We start from the raw sequence: 19,909 nt of genomic DNA on the forward strand, positions 1-19,909 counted from the left end.
TTTGTTACGTTACAATCTTATTTTTAAATGGATTCAATGAACAAAAATCCTCAGCAATCTACACACAATATCCCATAATGACAAAGTGAAAACAAAGTAAAAATGTAAAAACAGAAATACCTCATTTACATAAGTATTTAGACACTTTGCTATGCGACTCAAAATTGAGCTCAGGTGCATCCTGTTTCCATTGATCATCCTTCAGATGTTTCTACAAATTGATTTGAGTCCACCTGAGGTAAATTCAATTGATTGGACATGATTTGGAAAGGCACACACCTGTCTATATAAAGGTCCCACAGTTGACAGTGCATGTCAGATCAAAAACCAAGACATGAGGTCGAAGGAATTGTCCGTAGAGCTCCGAGACAGGATTGTGTCAAGGCACAAATCTGGGAAAGGGTACCAAAGTATTTCTGCCACATTGAAGATCCCCAAGAACACAGTGGCCTCCATCATTCTTCAATGGAAGAGGTTTGGAACCACCAAGACTCTTCCTAGAGCTGGCCACCCGGCCAAACTGAGCAAACTGAGGGGGGGGGGGGGGCCTTGGTCAGGAAGGTGACCAAGAAACCGATGGTCACTCTGACAAAGCTCTAGAGTTCCTCTGTGGAGATGGGAGAAACTTCCAGCAGGACAACCATCTCTGCAGCACTCCACCAATCAGGCCTTTATGGTAGAGTAGCCTGGTGGTTAGAGTGTTGGACTAGTAACCGAAAGGTCGCAAGATTGAATCCCCGAGCCGACAAGGTAAAAATCTGTCGTTCTGCCCCTGAACAAGGCAGTTAACCCACTGTTCCTAGGCAGTCATTGAAAATAAGAATTTGCTGTTAACTGACTTGCCTGGTTAAATAAATGTAAATAAATAAGAAAAAGATTGGCCAGACAGAAGCCACTCCGTAAAGCATAAATGGTGGCAGGATCATGCTGTGGGGATGTTTTTCAGCGGCAGGGACTAGGAGACTAGTCAGGATCGAGGCAAAGATGAACGGGGCAAAGTACAGAGAGATCCTTGATGAAAACCTGCTCCAGAGCGCTCAGGACCTCAGACTGGGGCAAAGGTTCACCTTTCAACAGGACAACGACCCTAAGCACACAGCCAAAGCAACACAGGAGTGGCTTCGGGACAAGTCTCTGAATGTCCTTGAGTGGCCCAGCCAGAGCCCGAACTTGAACCCGATCGAACATCTTTGAAGAGACCTGAAAATAGCTGTGCAGCGACACTCCCCGTCCAACCTGACAGAGCTTGAGAGGATCTGCAGAGAAGAATGGGAGAAACTCCCCAAATACAGGTGTGCCAAGCTTGTAGCGTCACACCCAAGAAGACTTGATGCTGTAATCGCTGCCAAAGGTGCTTCAACAAAGTACTAAGTATAGGGTCTGAATACTTATGTAAATGTGATATTTCAGTTTTGTATTTTTTTAAATAAATTTGCAAAAATGTCTAAACCTGTTTTTGCTTTGTCGTTATGAGGTATTGTGTGTAGATTGATGAGGGGGGAAATAATTTAATCAATTTTAGAATAAGGCTGTAACATAACAAAATGTGTAAAAAGTCAAGGGGTCTGAATAGTGGAGTTTAGGCACATCCTGAATTTCATTGAAATCTTGTTACTGACGCCATAATAAACCTGTGGTGAGAATGACATCACGGCGTGACGAATCTCCGCTGACAGATTTAGAAATGTTACCATAAGAAGTTGATGGCCTTTTTATTCTATTTCTGGAGAAGTGAAACAAACTGGAATGTGGTAGCATATAGGCTACAACATATGGTTGCGCTGGGTAAAAACAGGTTCCTAATGCCAACTTCATACATTTCCTTGTCATATAATGAAGCTTGCTTAGGGAGACAGAATGAATAGAGGGTGATAATATTGCCTTGGCTGTGGAAAGATTAGCATAAGGAATACATGAAAACATGGCTAAGCTTTATGGTAAGCGCTGTCCATCTCTAGAGAATCTATAAAATCCTTTCTTTTCAAAGCAGTGTTGCTGAAACCATGCTGCCAGGCATTACCTTGATAAAACTGAAAAAGTGGGATAAAGTAGGCAGATATATTAACTAACAGATATGGACATGGGATCATCTCTGCCGAACAGCTCGGCGGTGGAGCTGACAAGGAGACACTTGTGGTTAGGTATGACCAATGAGGCTGCCTCACAGCCCCCTGTGAACATATTATTTGATAAGCCATTTAAACATTTGGATGAAGTGGTTTTGACTAGGGACAATACAGACAGACAGACATACAGACACACAGACAGACAGACAGACAGACAGACAGACAGACAGACAGACAGACAGACAGACAGACAGACAGACAGACAGACAGACAGACAGACAGACAGACAGACAGACCAGACAGGACAGGACAGGACAGGACAGGACAGGACAGGACAGACAGGACAGACGGAGAGAGAGGTACTTAGAGAAAATGCTGCTTATTTATAAATCAACAGCAATTTCTGTGATGCCTTTATATCTGCATGTGATTAAACGTGAAAGGACGAAGGGGGAAGTCAAAAAATCATTTGATCTAATTTCCCACCGGGTAATGAAAAACAGCAGTGATTTTGAGCCATGGTGAAGCAGGGCTGGGCTCTATGCTCTGCTCTGGGGAGAGGAGAATGGGACTGAACAGCCATGTGTGCTGTTCAGTCACAGTATTATTGTGTTGTTTGCTAATGTGACTATAAATAGTTATGCTAAGTATTATGACAATGAAGAATTGTAGGTGATGGGGTTTCTTCTTTGTTTGTGATGTTGATGTAAAATCTATAGCTCCTATGGTAACAGGAAATGATCAGCATAGGTTCCCCAAAACTAACTGAGTTAGAACTAACAGAGTCCTGTTATAAACAATATTATAAACTGGGTGGTTCGAGCCAATTGGCTGAATGCTGATTGGCTGACAGCCGTGGTATATCAGACAGGTATGACAATATGGCCAATATTCCATGGCTAAGGTCTGTATCCAGGCACTCCATATTGCGTCGTGCAGAGAACAGCCCTTAGCCGTGGTATATTGGCCATATACCACACCCCCTCGTGCCTTATTGCATAAATAGACACCACTGTTAAAACCTCTTAGATGTAAAATTATGTAAAATGTCCCCTGTTTTGGGGACCTTTGTTGTTCTGGTACCAGTTCCGACCAACATTTTCGCTTATAAATCGTTCTGGGGACACCATAGATGAAAATGGCTTGTCTCTTTAGCCTGTGTGAAGCAAGATGTGAAATCTGACACCACTTGAAGCTGGGATGTCCCTCCTAGCATTTCATTCGCTCTTCTGACTGTCCATCAAGTCCTGCTGAACCCAACGTCACAGCCACTGACAATGCCTGGAATCCTGACATCGTAGCACAGCAGGAGACAGTGGTTTTGGCACTGTAGCACATTCAGAGATCAATTTATAGTCAGTAATCTAAAATAATTAAGATATTTTAAAAATTCAATGTATCACAATTCCAGTGGGTCAGAATTTTACATACACTAAGTTGACTGTGCCTTTAAACAGCTTGGAAAATTCCATAAAATGATGCCATGGCTTTCGAAGCTTCTGATAGGCAAATTGACATAATTTGAGTCAATTGTAGGTGTACCTGTCGATGTATTTCAAGGCCTACCTTCAAACTCAGTGCCTCTTTGCTTGACATCATGGGAAAATCAATCCATTTTTGGAGAAAGGTCCTCTGGTCTGATGAAACAAAAATAGAACTGTTTGGCCATAATGACCATCGTTATGTTTGGAGGAAAAAGGGGGAGGCTTGCAAGCCGAAGAACACGATCCCAAACGTGAAGCACGGTGGTTGCAGCATCATGTTGTGGGGGTGCTTTGCTGCAGGAGGGACTGGTGCACTTCACAAAATAGATCGCATCATGAGGCAGGAAAATTATGTGGATGTATTGAAGCAACATCTCAAGACACTCTCAGTCAGGAAGTTAAAGCTTGGTCACAAATGGGTCTTCCAAATGGACAATGACTCCAAGCATACTTCCAAAGTTGTGGCAAAATGGCTTAAGGACAACAAAGTCAAGGTATTGGAGTGGCCATCACAAAGCCCTGACCTCAAACCTATAGAAAATGTGTGGGCAGAACTGAAAAAGCGTGTGCGAGCAAGGAGGCCTAAAAACCTGACTCAGTTACACCAGCTCTGTCAGGAGGAATGGGACAAAATTCACCCAACTTATTGTGGGAAGCTTGTGGAAGGCTACCTGAAACGTTTGACCCAAGTTAAACCATTTAAATGCAATGCTACCAAATACTAATTAAGTGTATGTAAACTTCTGACCCACTGGGAATGTCATGAAATAAATAAAAGGCTGAAATAAATAATTCTCTCTGCTATTATTCTGACATTTCACATTCTTAAAAGAAAGTGGTGATCCTAACTGACATAAAACAGGGATTTTTTACTAGGATTAAATGTCAGGAATAGTGAAAAAACTGAGTTTAAAGTAATTGGCTAAGGTGTATGTAAACATCTGACTTCAACTGTATCATTCATTTTGGGGATTACGTACATCTGGTTTTAAGGTGGTCAAAGACAACTCCTGCTCCTTCCTCCTCAGGGTGAATCTGACCTGACAGAGTAAGTGATTGGCCACTAGAGTAGAGGAGAGAAAACCATCCAAAGGTTTAGCAGCAAGGTTACTGTCCTGAGGCCAAAACTTCTAAATAATCTCATCAGTATAATCATAAAGAACCAGGATAGGGCATTTAGCCCAGCTAATAGTGGCATGATGAGGGAAGGCCAGACAGCCACTATAGCCGTTCCAGAGGCAGCCAGAGAAGACTGGGAGAAGCCTCAGCCTCTGTGACATGGACGGAGCAGTTCATTACAACACATTAAGATCTACTTTACAGTCATTACGAGGCTGGCGAGCTGACCCTTTAGTCAAAAGCTATAGGTCCACTCTGCAGCATCCCTATGAGGAACACTGGTCCACTCCATCTGGCATGGTGATAGGAGGCTGTGGTCAGAGCGAGGGCCCAGGGGGAAATTCCCCACGAGTGTTCAGACTTAGACAGAGATTAAGACGGAAGGAAGAGGAGCGAGGAGGACAGAGGAGGGTGGATGACATATTGCCTTCAGCGTCATGGCAAAACAGTAGAGCTCAGAGACCCAAAAGTCTGATAAAATCATAGTGAGTTTTTTGTGGTGATTATTCTTGGAAAATGATGACATTATGTAATATGCATATGGCTTGCAGAATGTGACATCGGGAACAATCAGCTTTCACCAGAGACACAAAGCCCAGACATCTGCTGTGGAGCGGAGATCGGACGGTAATACCCTCACCAAATATAACCTGTCCGCTCAATGTTTTCATCCAAGTTGAGCTTTAGACATGAAAATCCTAATGTAACATCCCCATGTCAGGATTTGATTTGTCATCACAACAAAATAATGGAATATAAAGGCCCCATAATGCATTGCAAAGAGAGAGAAAAAAAAGGTACACCGTACAGCACGGATCCCACTGAGACATTAAACTGGCCTCTGTGCTCACAATACATGGGCCGTTTTTTCTCATAACTGTTTCCCTGAACGTGAACCATTGTCTTTTACTGGGTTGGAACACAGAATAAAAGTAGCGCCATCCATTGTGACACGCAAGCACTATCCATCCCAGGAGAAAATACTCAAAAGTAATGGTAATCATGCATAAAGATGGCAGAATTGAGATATGTCATTCTTTTTTTATTAGAGCATGTGACATGTTTCCACGTGCCAATAAATCAACACAATCTACTTTTTCATTTTTTTCCAATTGCCGGCATCTTGAAGCTAAAATTGGTATCATGTATATAGTGCTAATGACCACAAAAAAAATTGTATCGGAGTGCAAAGTACAATACTTAGCATAATTAGACATTTCTGTTAAGTGCATGGAGGCCGCCATCTTTCCATGATGTAATGCTCTGTTGACCTGTCATCAAGGTTACATAAATGTCATTTTCCTTCTAAATCTCAAGTATGGGGTATAAATAACATTTGTGTAACGGGGTAAATGTTTAGGAACAATATTGCACTGGACTGTACCAGTCAAAAGTTTGAACACACTAACTCATTCAAGGGTTATTCTTTATTTTTACTATTTTCTACATAGTAGAAAACAGAGAAAACATCAAAACTATGAAATAACACATATGGAGTCATGTAGTAACCAAAAAAGTATTAAACAGATCAACATAGATTTATATTTTAGATTCTTCAAAGTAGCCACCCTTTGCCTTGATGACAGATTTGCACACTCTTGGCATTCTCTCAACCAGCTTCACTTGGAATGCTTTTCTAACAGTGTTGAAGGTGTTCCCACATACGCTGATCACTCGTTGGCTGCTTTTTCTTCACTCTGCGGTCCAACTCATCCCAAACCATCTCAAATGGATTGAGATTGGGTGATTGTGGAGGCCAGGTCATCTGATGCAGCACTCCATCACTCTCATTATTGGTCAAATAGCCCTTACACAGCCTGGAGGTGTTTTGGATCATTGTCCTGTAGAAAAAACAAATGATAGTCCCACTAAGCGCAAACCAGATGGGATGGCGTATCGCTGTAGAATCCTGTGGTAGCCATGCTGGTTAAGTGTGCCTTGAATTCTAAATATATCACAGATAGTGTCACCAGCAAAGCACCCCCACACCATCACACCACCTCCTCCATGCTTCACGGTGGGAACTAGACATGCAAAGATATTCCGTTCACCAACTCTGCATCGTCCAAAGACACGGCGGTTGGAACCAAAAATCTAAAATTTGGACTCATCAGACCAAAGGACAAATCTTCACCGGTCTAATGGCCATTGCTCATGTTTCTTGGCACAAGCAAGTCTCTTCTTCTTATTGGTGTCCTTTAGTAGTGGTTTCTTTGCAGCAATTTGACCATGAAGGCCTAATTCACACAGTCTCCTCTGAACAGTTGATGTTGAGATGTGCCTGTTACTTGAACTTTGTGAAGCATTTATTTGGGCTGCAATTACTAAGGCTGATGACTCTAATGAACTGATCCTCTGCAGCAGAGGTGACTCTGGGTCTTCCTTTCCTGTGGCGGTCCTCGTGAGAGCCAGTTTCATCATAGCGCTTGATGGTTCTTGCGACTGCACTTGAAGAAACATTAAAAGTTCTTGAAATTTTCCGGATTGACTGACCTTCATGTCTTAAAGTAATGATGGACTGTCATCTCTCTTTGTTTATTTGAGCTGTTGTTGCCATAATATGGACTTGGTATTTTAACAAATAGGGCTATCTTCTGTATACCACCCCTACCTTGTCACAACACAACTGATTGGTTTTAATGCATTAAGAATGAAAGAAATTCCACAAAATAACTTTTAACCATGCACACCTGTTAATGGAAATGCATTCCAGGTGACTACCTCATGAAGCTGGTTGAGAGAATGCCAAGAGTGTGCACAGCTGCATCAAGCCAAAGGGTGGCTACTTTGAAGAATCTAAAATATATTTGGATTTGTTTAACACTTTCGTTACTACATGATTCCATATGTGTTATTTCATAGTTTTGATGCCTTCACTATTTTCTTACAATGTAGATAAGAGTAAAAATACAGAAAAACACTGGAACGAGTAGGTGTGTCCAAACTTTTTCCTGGTAATGCATGTGTATATTGAATATCTAAAGTTTCTGGTGAATGGAGATTGTCTGTGTGAGATCCAAGCTCATTTGACTGGTTGTAGATAATTAGCTAACAGGAACATGAAAGTAACATTATAACAGGAAATATCATTAGTGTTGATCAGATATCAGTCATTGGAGGGTTTGTCACAGGCATGTTACAGTTGAAGTCGGAAGTTTACATACACTTAGGTTGGAGTCATTAAAACTAGTTTTTCAACCACTCCACAAATTTCTTGTTAACAAACTATAGTTTTGGCAAGTTGGTTAGGACATCAACTTTGTGCATGACACAAGTCATTTATCCAACAATTGTTGACATAAAGATTATTTCACTTATAATTCACTGTATCACAATTCCAGTGGGTCAGAAGTTTACAAACACTAAGTTGACTGTGACATTAAACAGCTTGGAAAATTCCAGAAAATTATGTCATGGCTTTCAAAGCTTCTAGGCAAATTGACATCATTTGAGTAAATTGGAGGTGTACCTGTGGATGTATTTCAAGCCTACCTTCAAACTCAGTGCCTCATTGCTTGACATCATGGGGAAATCAAAAGAAATCTGCCAAGACCTCAGAAAGAAATTGTAGACCTCCACAAGTTTGTTGCATCCTTAGGAGCAATTTCCAAACGCCTGAAGGTACCACATTCATCTGTACAAACAATAGTACACAGGTATAAACACCATGGGACCACGCAGCCGTCATAACGCTAGGTAGGAGATGCGTTCTGTCTCCTAGAGATGAACGTACTTTGGTGAGAAAAGTGCAAATCAATCCCAGAACAACAGCAAAGGATCTTGTGAAGATGCTGGAGGACACAGGTACAAAAGTATCTATATCCACAGTAAATTGAGTCCTATATCGACATAACCTGAATAGCCGCTCAACAAGGAAGAAGCCACTGCTCCAAAACCGCCATAAAAAAGCCAGACTACGGTTTGCAACTGCACATGGGGACAAAGATCGTACTTTTTGGAGAAATGTCCTCTGGTCTAATGAAACAAAAATAGAACTGTCTGGCCATAATGACCATCGTTATGTTTGGAGGAAAAAGGGGGATGCTTGCAAGCCGAAGAACACCATCCCAACCGTGAAGCACGGGGATGGCAGCATCATGTTGTGGGGGTGCTTTGCTGCAGGAGGGACTGGTGCACTTCACAAAATAGATGGCATCATGAGGCAAGAAAATTAAGTTGATATATTGAAGCAACATCTCAAGACATCAGTCAGGAGGTTAAAGCTTGGTCACAAATGGGTCTTCCAATGGACATTGACACCAAGCATACTTCCAAAGTTGTGACAAAATGGCTTATGGACAACAAAGTCAAGGTATTGGAGTGGCCATCACAAAGCCCTGACCTCAATCCTATAGAAAATTTGTGGGCAGAACTGAAAAAGTGTGTGCAAGCAAGGAGGCCTACAAACCTGACTCAGTTACACCTACTCTGTCAGGAGGAATGGGCCAAAATTCACCCAACTTACTGTGGGAATCTTGTGGAAGGCTACCCGAAACGCTTGACCAAAGTTAAACAATTTAAAGGCAAAGCTACCAAATTCTAATTGAGTGTATGTAAACTTCTGACACACCCATTATTCTGACATTTCACAATCTTAAAATAAATTGGTGATCCTCACTGACCTAAGACAGGGAATTTGTACTCTTATTAAATGTCAGGAATTGTGAAAAACTGAGTTTAAATGTATTTGGCTAAGGTGTATGTAAACTTCCGACTTCAACTGTATTTTACAATGTCAATTATTATTATAAAAACAAAAAAATTAACATGCATTTACATTTTTTGTTATTGAGAATGTGTGACGCACATTTCAGACTAGCCATGTGCTAAAAGTAAATTATGTCACCACTGAACAGATGCCAATGCGTTTTAGCTAAAGTTTGGTATTAAGGACAAATCACCAATACAGGGTTTGATCTTTAATTCGTTCCTAATCATCACAGTTAGTTACCCGAACTTCAAAGACACCATATGGACCTAATTGTGGTCGTTCCTGGCGCACGAGCAACTGAAAACCGAGGCACCGCCGTACCTGCAGTTTGGCTGTACACTGTCATCATACTTTGGGCTGAGCTCTTATTCCATACATACTGTACTCAAATGTGGGGGGGTGGGGGCGGGGGGGATAGTAGACCAACCGACCGACAGCTGTTTTCATCATGTCACCGATGAGCTTAAACATGGGTGGTTTAATCAGGAAAACAAGGCTTCCCCCTCCTCCAGCCCCTACCCTTCTCCCCCTCTTCCCCCCCCACCCCCCACCTGCCCTCGCAGTCAGGGTGACCGCCGGCCGGTGACTGGAGAGTAATCAAAGAGGACATTGTGGAGTGTTGGGTCGTCTGATAAGACGACAGGCTTAGGAGCCAAATGGTGACAGTGGATTAAACCCTCGAGGGGCGGGGCAGAGCGGGATGGGGTTGGGCAGAGCGGGGCTGGCTGGCTGGGTGGGCGGGTGAGGTTTAGGGTAGGGCAGAGCAGAGCAGAGCAGAGCGAGGCTGGCTAGCCTGTGCTGGCTGGGAGAGTGGCTGGCTGGCTGGATGCTTGAGTGACTCGTGAAATTTATGGTGGGCAGAGCGAGGCTGGCTATTATGGGCAGGCTGGGTTGGTGGCTGGGTGGGTTGGTGTCTGGCTGGCTGGCTGGCTGGGTAATTGGGTTGGTGGCTGGCTGGCCGGCTGGGTGAGTGAGTGAGTGAGTGAGTGAGTGAGTGAGTGGGTGGGTGGCTGGCTGGCTGGGTTGATGGCTGGCTGGTTGGGTTGATGGCTGGCTGGGTTGATTGGTTGATGGCTGGGTTGGTGGCTGGGTGGCTGGCTGGTTGAGGTGGCTGGGTGAGTGGCTGGCTGGTTGAGGTGAGGTTTAGGGAGGTACCTCATTGCCTTTGTCTCTAGCTCAACGGTGTCATGATCAAGATTAGAAGTTCAGATTGGAGTACACAAGACATTACATGGTAATAGAATTATGTTGAACACAAAATATTGTTCTATGTTTTCATTAGAATAGAATAAAACTTTGTCGATCCAGGATGGACATTTTTCTTTGGCATCACCTTCCATTAAAATATCACAGACATTGTCACATCATACACATTTAAACCAGTCAGTCCATCATGTTGCATATACTAAAAACTTAGAGGACATTAATACATTCACTCACAACCAAACCACTGTACCAACTGCACTAGATAGATCAGTACATATACCGATACAATTTACCATGCATTTAGTAGTCCAACAGCACAAAGAACGAAGGAATATTTGAACACGTTCTTCTTTGCCATGGGCATTATGAAGTGCCGGCCAGAGAGAAGCCTCTCCAACTGATTGTGTAGAGTGTAAACAAGAGTATCAGTCTCCAGTCAATCCATGAACAAAGTCAAAGTGAGAGAATCATCTGAACACAATTCACAGTAAGGGGATATGCACCATCAACGTTCTAATACAAATAGTGTAATTAACCAACCAGACAAAGTCTGAATTATTTTCACTTTTCCACATAGCTTCAAGTGACTAAATAACCTACAGAACACTTTGAATACTCTATTTAATGTTCATTTCTAAAGCAAAATGACCCTGTTGATCCCATGGTAAATAAATCCCATCAGTCTACTGTCTGTCTACACAACCCCTGTTTAACACAAACCCCTCTCACTAAGCCAGTAGACCCAGACTGCCTTTCAGATTCCTCTGCTCCATCGCTTTAATGTTTCCAATTAGTCCCCACAGTCCCACGGCTAAACAGCCTCACCAAGGCTCACCGAGGCACGTGGCAACAAATGCCTTCAGATGTCCAGAATCTGGAAAACTGTCAACATTCCTTGGGGTGGTTTTCTCTTCATAGGTTCTCCATGTGGGGTGGCTGATACAACAACAATCTCTCTCTGTTCTTAACCACTAATCAGAAACTAATGCAAACCGGTTTACCTAATGCAAACCGGTTTTTCACACATCACAGTATTCACCTAAACGTCTAGATGTGTCTGTCTCATCAGTCAAACAGTAACACACAACCTTTACTGTATAGCAGGACACAACTGATAAGACAAATTACGTTATTGTGGATTGTGTTGGGACTAAACATATTATTTGTGTCCTCCCGTTTTAAAATGTTACCATCTTCATCGGTTGCGAAAAAGTCCAGTTGCATTTGAACTTTGTCAAAGGAACGTTTCAAACAGGATATCCTGCCATCTGCTCCTCCAGCAGACTCATTCCAGGAGTCAGTCATTTGAGACCTAAGCTGACTGACTGACTGCTTCTTCACAAGGAGCCACATCAATGGCTTTTAAAGGTAGCCAAAAAAAGAACAACCTTTTCCCAATCAACTTAAAAGTTTTCTTCAGTTATCTGCAGTGAGTTAAGGGACTTTAATGAAAACCGGCCATCAGAGGGGAGGTCCTAAAGGACGTGCAACGCTTTCATGCAGAGTTGAAACCTGCATTGATATCTTTTCATGGAAGAACATGAAAGAGTCCCTTCTTTTTCCCCTTAACATTAACAATGGAGAACCTGTTCCATATAACCCTACATACCCTTGGTTTCTTCCACATTCTATGTGAGAAAATTAAATAACAATAGACTAATCATGATCAATCTGGTTTCCCTCCCCCTTGAACACCTGACGGCGTTCTGTTCTCCGGAGGAACAGAAATACACGCTGCCTGACAGCCACACAAACACCTCAGAGAGAACTGGGGTGAATGGGGAGACTGCAGCGGGGTCCCAGAATCTGGCACCTGCTGATTATCTGCATATTGATTTGATTACACACAAGGCCTCTGAATTGACAATTCTCAAAGAAATTCAATGTCCCGCTGTTCCACCATGATAAATGTGATCGCTTTGTCTCTCACTGCAGGTTTTTGCTGGCTCAGGTCAATCGCAATTCAATTATAAAAGTCCACCTCTCTAAAGCCGAGTGATAGACGGATACCGCAGACACACACTATCCAGATGATTTGAGCGCTTGGAATGAGAGAACATTTCAGAGACAATGAAAACACAAATACAGAACAATCATCTGGTGTTCCTCTGAGAGTTTTATCTTTTCAAAGAGCTGGACTAACTGTGTTTGGAAAAGGACCGCGGGCATGTTGAGGGATTGTCGGCCATGCATGTAATCGCTTACTTACACTCTGTGAGTTTGCTTTGGATCAGGCAAATTACCATCTGAAAATGAGCTGAAAATCACTCTGGGCGAGAGGCCTGCGTCATCCATGTCATCTCACTTTCAGTATTTCTTACCCCAGCTAATATACAGGGAAACATGTGGAAATACACACACAGATTCTGCTCATCATTGCTTTCAATGTACTTAAAATTTCAAAAGGCAAATAAATACTCTCTAAATACTATAAACAAACCTTACTCTTAATCTTGGCACAAAAGCTGGCTAGTTATGTGATTATGCATTATCATGACGTTGAATGTTAAACCTATCCCTGTGAGGGAATATGTGCATCCAGCATAAATCGGAGTGGACTCAAATCACATAACTCACTCGCTCTAATTGGAAAAGCCATAAAATAAAGTCTGCATGACACAATAACTGCAGGCAGGGTCACACACTCTCACACACAAGTTTCATGGAGAGGGAACTCCCAAGGGGACGTAGGCCTACATAATCAGCTATAATGTGCCAAAAGAGTATGCTCAGAGCAACTTGGGTGAGCGACGGAAACGTCTTTCATCTTTTCCATAATGGCAAGGCTGGCCAGAAAGCAAGCAGAGGATTCGCAAAAGAAACTGCATCAGGTGTTTGTCAGTTCCTATTCAATAAACTCCATGCTGCCCCGATGAAAATACGGGCATTATGGTTTCCCTTAAAAATGGGATACCATGTGTGTGTGATACATCAGAGAATTGTTCAAGCAGCGACACAGACGACGGGGTGACATGCACAAACCTGTGCAACGAATTGTCAGACTTTGTCAGATCAAATTTGGTGTTTCAATACTAATATTTAAGTTTAAACTGTTACGATATTCTCGCTTTCATGTGAAGAACTGTATGTTGTTGATTTGGTCTCTGATAAGAAGCTGACCCTCTCTGTTGCATCGAGTTTTGGAGTGCTTCGCAGAGAGTACATTGTTTTGGAACAGAGCAATAAGATAGTACCACCCCCTCGTCACTGATCCGAGACAACAGCTTATAAATATAGTACCGCCCCTCGTCACTGATCCGAGACAACAGCTTATAAATATAGTACCGCCCCTCGTCACTGATCCGAGATAACAGCTTATAAATATAGTACCGCCCCTCGTCACTGATCCGAGACAACAGCTTATAAATATAGTACCACCCCTCGTCACTGATCCGAGACAACAGCTTATAAATATAGTACCACCCCTCGTCACTGATCCGAGACAACAGCTTATAAATATAGTACCACCCCTCGTCACTGATCCGAGACAACAGCTTATAAATATAGTACCACCCCTCGTCACTGATCCGAGACAACAGCTTATAAATATAGTACCACCCCTCGTCACTGATCCGAGACAACAACTTATAAATATAGTACCGCCCCTCGTCACTGATCCGAGACAACAGCTTATAAATATAGTACCACCCCTCGTCACTGATCCGAGACAACAGCTTATAAATATAGTACCACCCCTCGTTACTGATCCGAGACAACAGCTTATAAATATAGTACCACCCCTCGTCACTGATCCGAGACAACAGCTTATAAATATAGTACCACCCATCGTCACTGATCCGAGACAACAGCTTATAAATATAGTACCACCCCTCGTCACTGATCCGAGACAACAGCTTATAAATATAATACCACCCCTCGTCACTGATCCGAGACAACAGCTTATAAATATAGTACCACCCCTCGTCACTGATCCGAGACAACAGCTTATAAATATAGTACCACCCCCCCCGTTACTGATCCGGGACAACAGCTTATAAATATAGTACCACCCCTCGTCACTGATCCGAGACAACAGCTTATAAATATAGTACCACCCCTCGTCACTGATCCGAGACAACAGCTTATAAATATAGTACCACCCCTCGTCACTGATCCGAGACAACAGCTTATAAATATAGTACCACCCCTCGACACTGATCCGAGACAACAGCTTATAAATATAGAACCACCCCTCGTCACTGATCCGAGACAACAGCTTATAAATATAGTACCACCCCTCGTCACTGATCCGAGACAACAGCTTATAAATATAGTACCGCCCCTCGTCACTGATCCGAGACAACAGCTTATAAATATAGAACCACCCCTCGTTACTGATCCGAGACAACAGCTTATAAATATAGTACCACCCCTCGTCACTGATCCGAGACAACAGCTTATAAATATAGTACCACCCTTCATCACTGATCCGAGACAACAGCTTACAAATATAGTACCGCCCCTCGACACTGATCCGAGACAACAGCTTATAAATATAGTACCACCCCTCGTCACTGATCCGAGACAACAGCTTATAAATATAGTACCACCCCTCGTCACTGATCCGAGACAACAGCTTATAAATATAGTACCGCCCCTCGTCACTGATCCGAGACAACAGCTTATAAATATAGTACCACCCCTCGTCACTGATCCGAGACAACAGCTTATAAATATAGTACCACCCCTCGTCACTGATCCGAGACAACAGCTTATAAATATAGTACCACCCATCGTCACTGATCCGAGACAACAGCTTATAATTATAGTACCACCCCTCGTCACTGATCCGAGACAACAGCTTATAAATATAGTACCACCCCTCGTCACTGATCCGAGACAACAGCTTATAAATATAGTACCACCCCTCGTCACTGATCCGAGACAACAACTTATAAATATAGTACCGCCCCTCGTCACTGATCCGAGACAACAGCTTATAAATATAGTACCACCCCTCGTCACTGATCCGAGACAACAGCTTATAAATATAGTACCACCCCTCGTTACTGATCCGAGACAACAGCTTATAAATATAGTACCACCCCTCGTCACTGATCCGAGACAACAGCTTATAAATATAGTACCACCCATCGTCACTGATCCGAGACAACAGCTTATAAATATAGTACCACCCCTCGTCACTGATCCGAGACAACAGCTTATAAATATAATACCACCCCTCGTCACTGATCCGAGACAACAGCTTATAAATATAGTACCACCCCTCGTCACTGATCCGAGACAACAGCTTATAAATATAGTACCACCCCCCCGTTACTGATCCGGGACAACAGCTTATAAATATAGTACCACCCCTCGTCACTGATCCGAGACAACAGCTTATAAATATAGTACCACCCCTCGTCACTGATCCGAGACAACAGCTTATAAATATAGTACCACCCCTCGTCACTGATCCGAGACAACAGCTTATAAATATAGTACCACCCCTCGACACTGATCCGAGACAACAGCTTATAAATATAGAACCACCCCTCGTTACTGATCCAAGACAACAGCTTATAAATATAGTACCACCCCTCGTCACTGATCCGAGACAACAGCTTATAAATATAGTACCGCCCCTCGTCACTGATCCGAGACAACAGCTTATAAATATAAAACCACCCCTCGTTACTGATCCGAGACAACAGCTTATAAATATAGTACAACCCCTCGTCACTGATCCGAGACAACAGCTTATAAATATAGTACCACCCCTCGTCACTAATCCGAGACAACAGCTTATAAATATAGTACCACCCTTCATCACTGATCCGAGACAACAGCTTACAAATATAGTACCGCCCCTCGACACTGATCCGAGACAACAGCTTATAAATATAGTACCACCCCTCGTCACTGATCCGAGACAACAGCTTATAAATATAGTACCACCCCTCGTCACTGATCCGAGACAACAGCTTATAAATATAGTACCGCCCCTCGTCACTGATCCGAGACAACAGCTTATAAATATAGTACCACCCCTCGTCACTGATCCGAGACAACAGCTTATAAATATAGTACCACCCCTCGTCACTGATCCGAGACAACAGCTTATAAATATAGTACCACCCATCGTCACCGATCCGAGACAACAGCTTATAATTATAGTACCACCCCTCGTCACTGATCCGAGACAACAGCTTATAAATATAGTACCACCCCTCGTCACTGATCCGAGACAACAGCTTATAAATATAGTACCACCCATCGTCACTGATCTGAGACAACAGCTTATAAATATAGTACCGCCCCTCGTCACTGATCCGAGACAACAGCTTATAAATATAGTACCACCCCTCGTCACTGATCCGAGACAACAGCTTATAAATATAGTACCACCCCTCGTCACTGATCCGAGACAACAGCTTATAAATATAGTACCACCCATCGTCACTGATCCGAGACAACAGCTTATAATTATAGTACCACCCCTCGTCACTGATCCGAGACAACAGCTTATAAATATAGTACCACCCCTCGTCACTGATCCGAGACAACAGCTTATAAATATAGTACCACCCATCGTCACTGATCTGAGACAACAGCTTATAAATATAGTACTACCCCTCGTCACTGATCCGAGACAACAGCTTATAAATATAGTACCGCCCCTCGTCACTGATCCGAGACAACAGCTTATAAATATAGTACCAACCCTCGTCACTGATCCGAGACAACAGCTTATAAATATAGTACTACCCCTCGTCACTGATCCGAGACAGCAGCTTATAAATATAGTACCGCCCCTCGTCACTGATCCGAGACAGCAGCTTATAAATATAGTACCACCCATCGTCACTGATCTGAGACAACAGCTTATAAATATAGTACCGCCCCTCGTCACTGATCCGAGACAACAGCTTATAAATATAGTACCACCCCTCGTCACTGATCCGAGACAACAGCTTATAATTATAGTACCACCCCTCGTCACTGATCCGAGACAACAGCTTATAAATATAGTACCACCCCTCGTCACTGATCCGAGACAACAGCTTATAAATATAGTACCACCCCTCGTCACTGATCCGAGACAACAGCTTATAAATATAGTACCACCCCTCGTCACTGATCCGAGACAACAACTTATAAATATAGTACCGCCCCTCGTCACTGATCCGAGACAACAGCTTATAAATATAGTACCACCCCTCGTCACTGATCCGAGACAACAGCTTATAAATATAGTACCACCCCTCGTTACTGATCCGAGACAACAGCTTATAAATATAGTACCACCCCTCGTCACTGATCCGAGACAACAGCTTATAAATATAGTACCACCCATCGTCACTGATCCGAGACAACAGCTTATAAATATAGTACCACCCCTCGTCACTGATCCGAGACAACAGCTTATAAATATAATACCACCCCTCGTCACTGATCCGAGACAACAGCTTATAAATATAGTACCACCCCTCGTCACTGATCCGAGACAACAGCTTATAAATATAGTACCACCCCCCCGTTACTGATCCGGGACAACAGCTTATAAATATAGTACCACCCCTCGTCACTGATCCGAGACAACAGCTTATAAATATAGTACCACCCCTCGTCACTGATCCGAGACAACAGCTTATAAATATAGTACCACCCCTCGTCACTGATCCGAGACAACAGCTTATAAATATAGTACCACCCCTCGACACTGATCCGAGACAACAGCTTATAAATATAGAACCACCCCTCGTTACTGATCCGAGACAACAGCTTATAAATATAGTACCACCCCTCGTCACTGATCCGAGACAACAGCTTATAAATATAGTACCGCCCCTCATCACTGATCCGAGACAACAGCTTATAAATATAGAACCACCCCTCGTTACTGATCCGAGACAACAGCTTATAAATATAGTACCACCCCTCGTCACTGATCCGAGACAACAGCTTATAAATATAGTACCACCCCTCGTCACTGATCCGAGACAACAGCTTATAAATATAGTACCACCCTTCATCACTGATCCGAGACAACAGCTTACAAATATAGTACCGCCCCTCGACACTGATCCGAGACAACAGCTTATAAATATAGTACCACCCCTCGTCACTGATCCGAGACAACAGCTTATAAATATAGTACCACCCCTCGTCACTGATCCGAGACAACAGCTTATAAATATAGTACCGCCCCTCGTCACTGATCCGAGACAACAGCTTATAAATATAGTACCGCCCCTCGTCACTGATCCGAGACAACAGCTTATAAATATAGTACCACCCCTCGTCACTGATCCGAGACAACAGCTTATAAATATAGTACCACCCATCGTCACTGATCCGAGACAACAGCTTATAATTATAGTACCACCCCTCGTCACTGATCCGAGACAACAGCTTATAAATATAGTACCACCCCTCGTCACTGATCCGAGACAACAGCTTATAAATATAGTACCACCCATCGTCACTGATCTGAGACAACAGCTTATAAATATAGTACCGCCCCTCGTCACTGATCCGAGACAACAGCTTATAAATATAGTACCACCCCTCGTCACTGATCCGAGACAACAGCTTATAAATATAGTACCACCCCTCGTCACTGATCCGAGACAACAGCTTATAAATATAGTACCACCCATCGTCACTGATCCGAGACAACAGCTTATAATTATAGTACCACCCCTCGTCACTGATCCGAGACAACAGCTTATAAATATAGTACCACCCCTCGTCACTGATCCGAGACAACAGCTTATAAATATAGTACCACCCATCGTCACTGATCTGAGACAACAGCTTATAAATATAGTACTACCCCTCGTCACTGATCCGAGACAACAGCTTATAAATATAGTACCGCCCCTCGTCACTGATCCGAGACAACAGCTTATAAATATAGTACCAACCCTCGTCACTGATCCGAGACAACAGCTTATAAATATAGTACTACCCCTCGTCACTGATCCGAGACAGCAGCTTATAAATATAGTACCGCCCCTCGTCACTGATCCGAGACAGCAGCTTATAAATATAGTACTACCCCTCGTCACTGATCCGAGACAGCAGCTTATAAATATAGTACCGCCCCTCGTCACTGATCCGAGACAGCAGCTTATAAATATAGTACCACCCCTCGTCACTGATCCGAGACAACAGCTTATAAATATAGTACCGCCCCTCGTCACTGATCCGAGACAGCAGCTTATAAATATAGTACCACCCCTCGTCACTGATCCGAGACAACAGCTTATAAATATAGTACCACCCCTCGTCACTGATCCGAGACAACAGCTTATAAATATAGAACCACCCCTCGTTACTGATCCGAGACAACAGCTTATAAATATAGTACCACC

At 43.1% G+C, this 19,909-nt stretch overlaps 1 protein-coding gene across 4 annotated transcripts in view; it reads right to left on the reverse strand.

Annotated features, from left to right (window-relative positions):
* Positions 1-19,909, reverse strand: part of LOC139539013 (tRNA-queuosine alpha-mannosyltransferase-like) — a 55,921-nt gene that overhangs the window by 23,871 nt on the left and 12,141 nt on the right. The window lies entirely within an intron of this gene.

Source organism: Salvelinus alpinus, chromosome 14 (genome assembly GCF_045679555.1).
Source record: "Salvelinus alpinus chromosome 14, SLU_Salpinus.1, whole genome shotgun sequence".
NCBI lineage: Eukaryota > Metazoa > Chordata > Actinopteri > Salmoniformes > Salmonidae > Salvelinus > Salvelinus alpinus.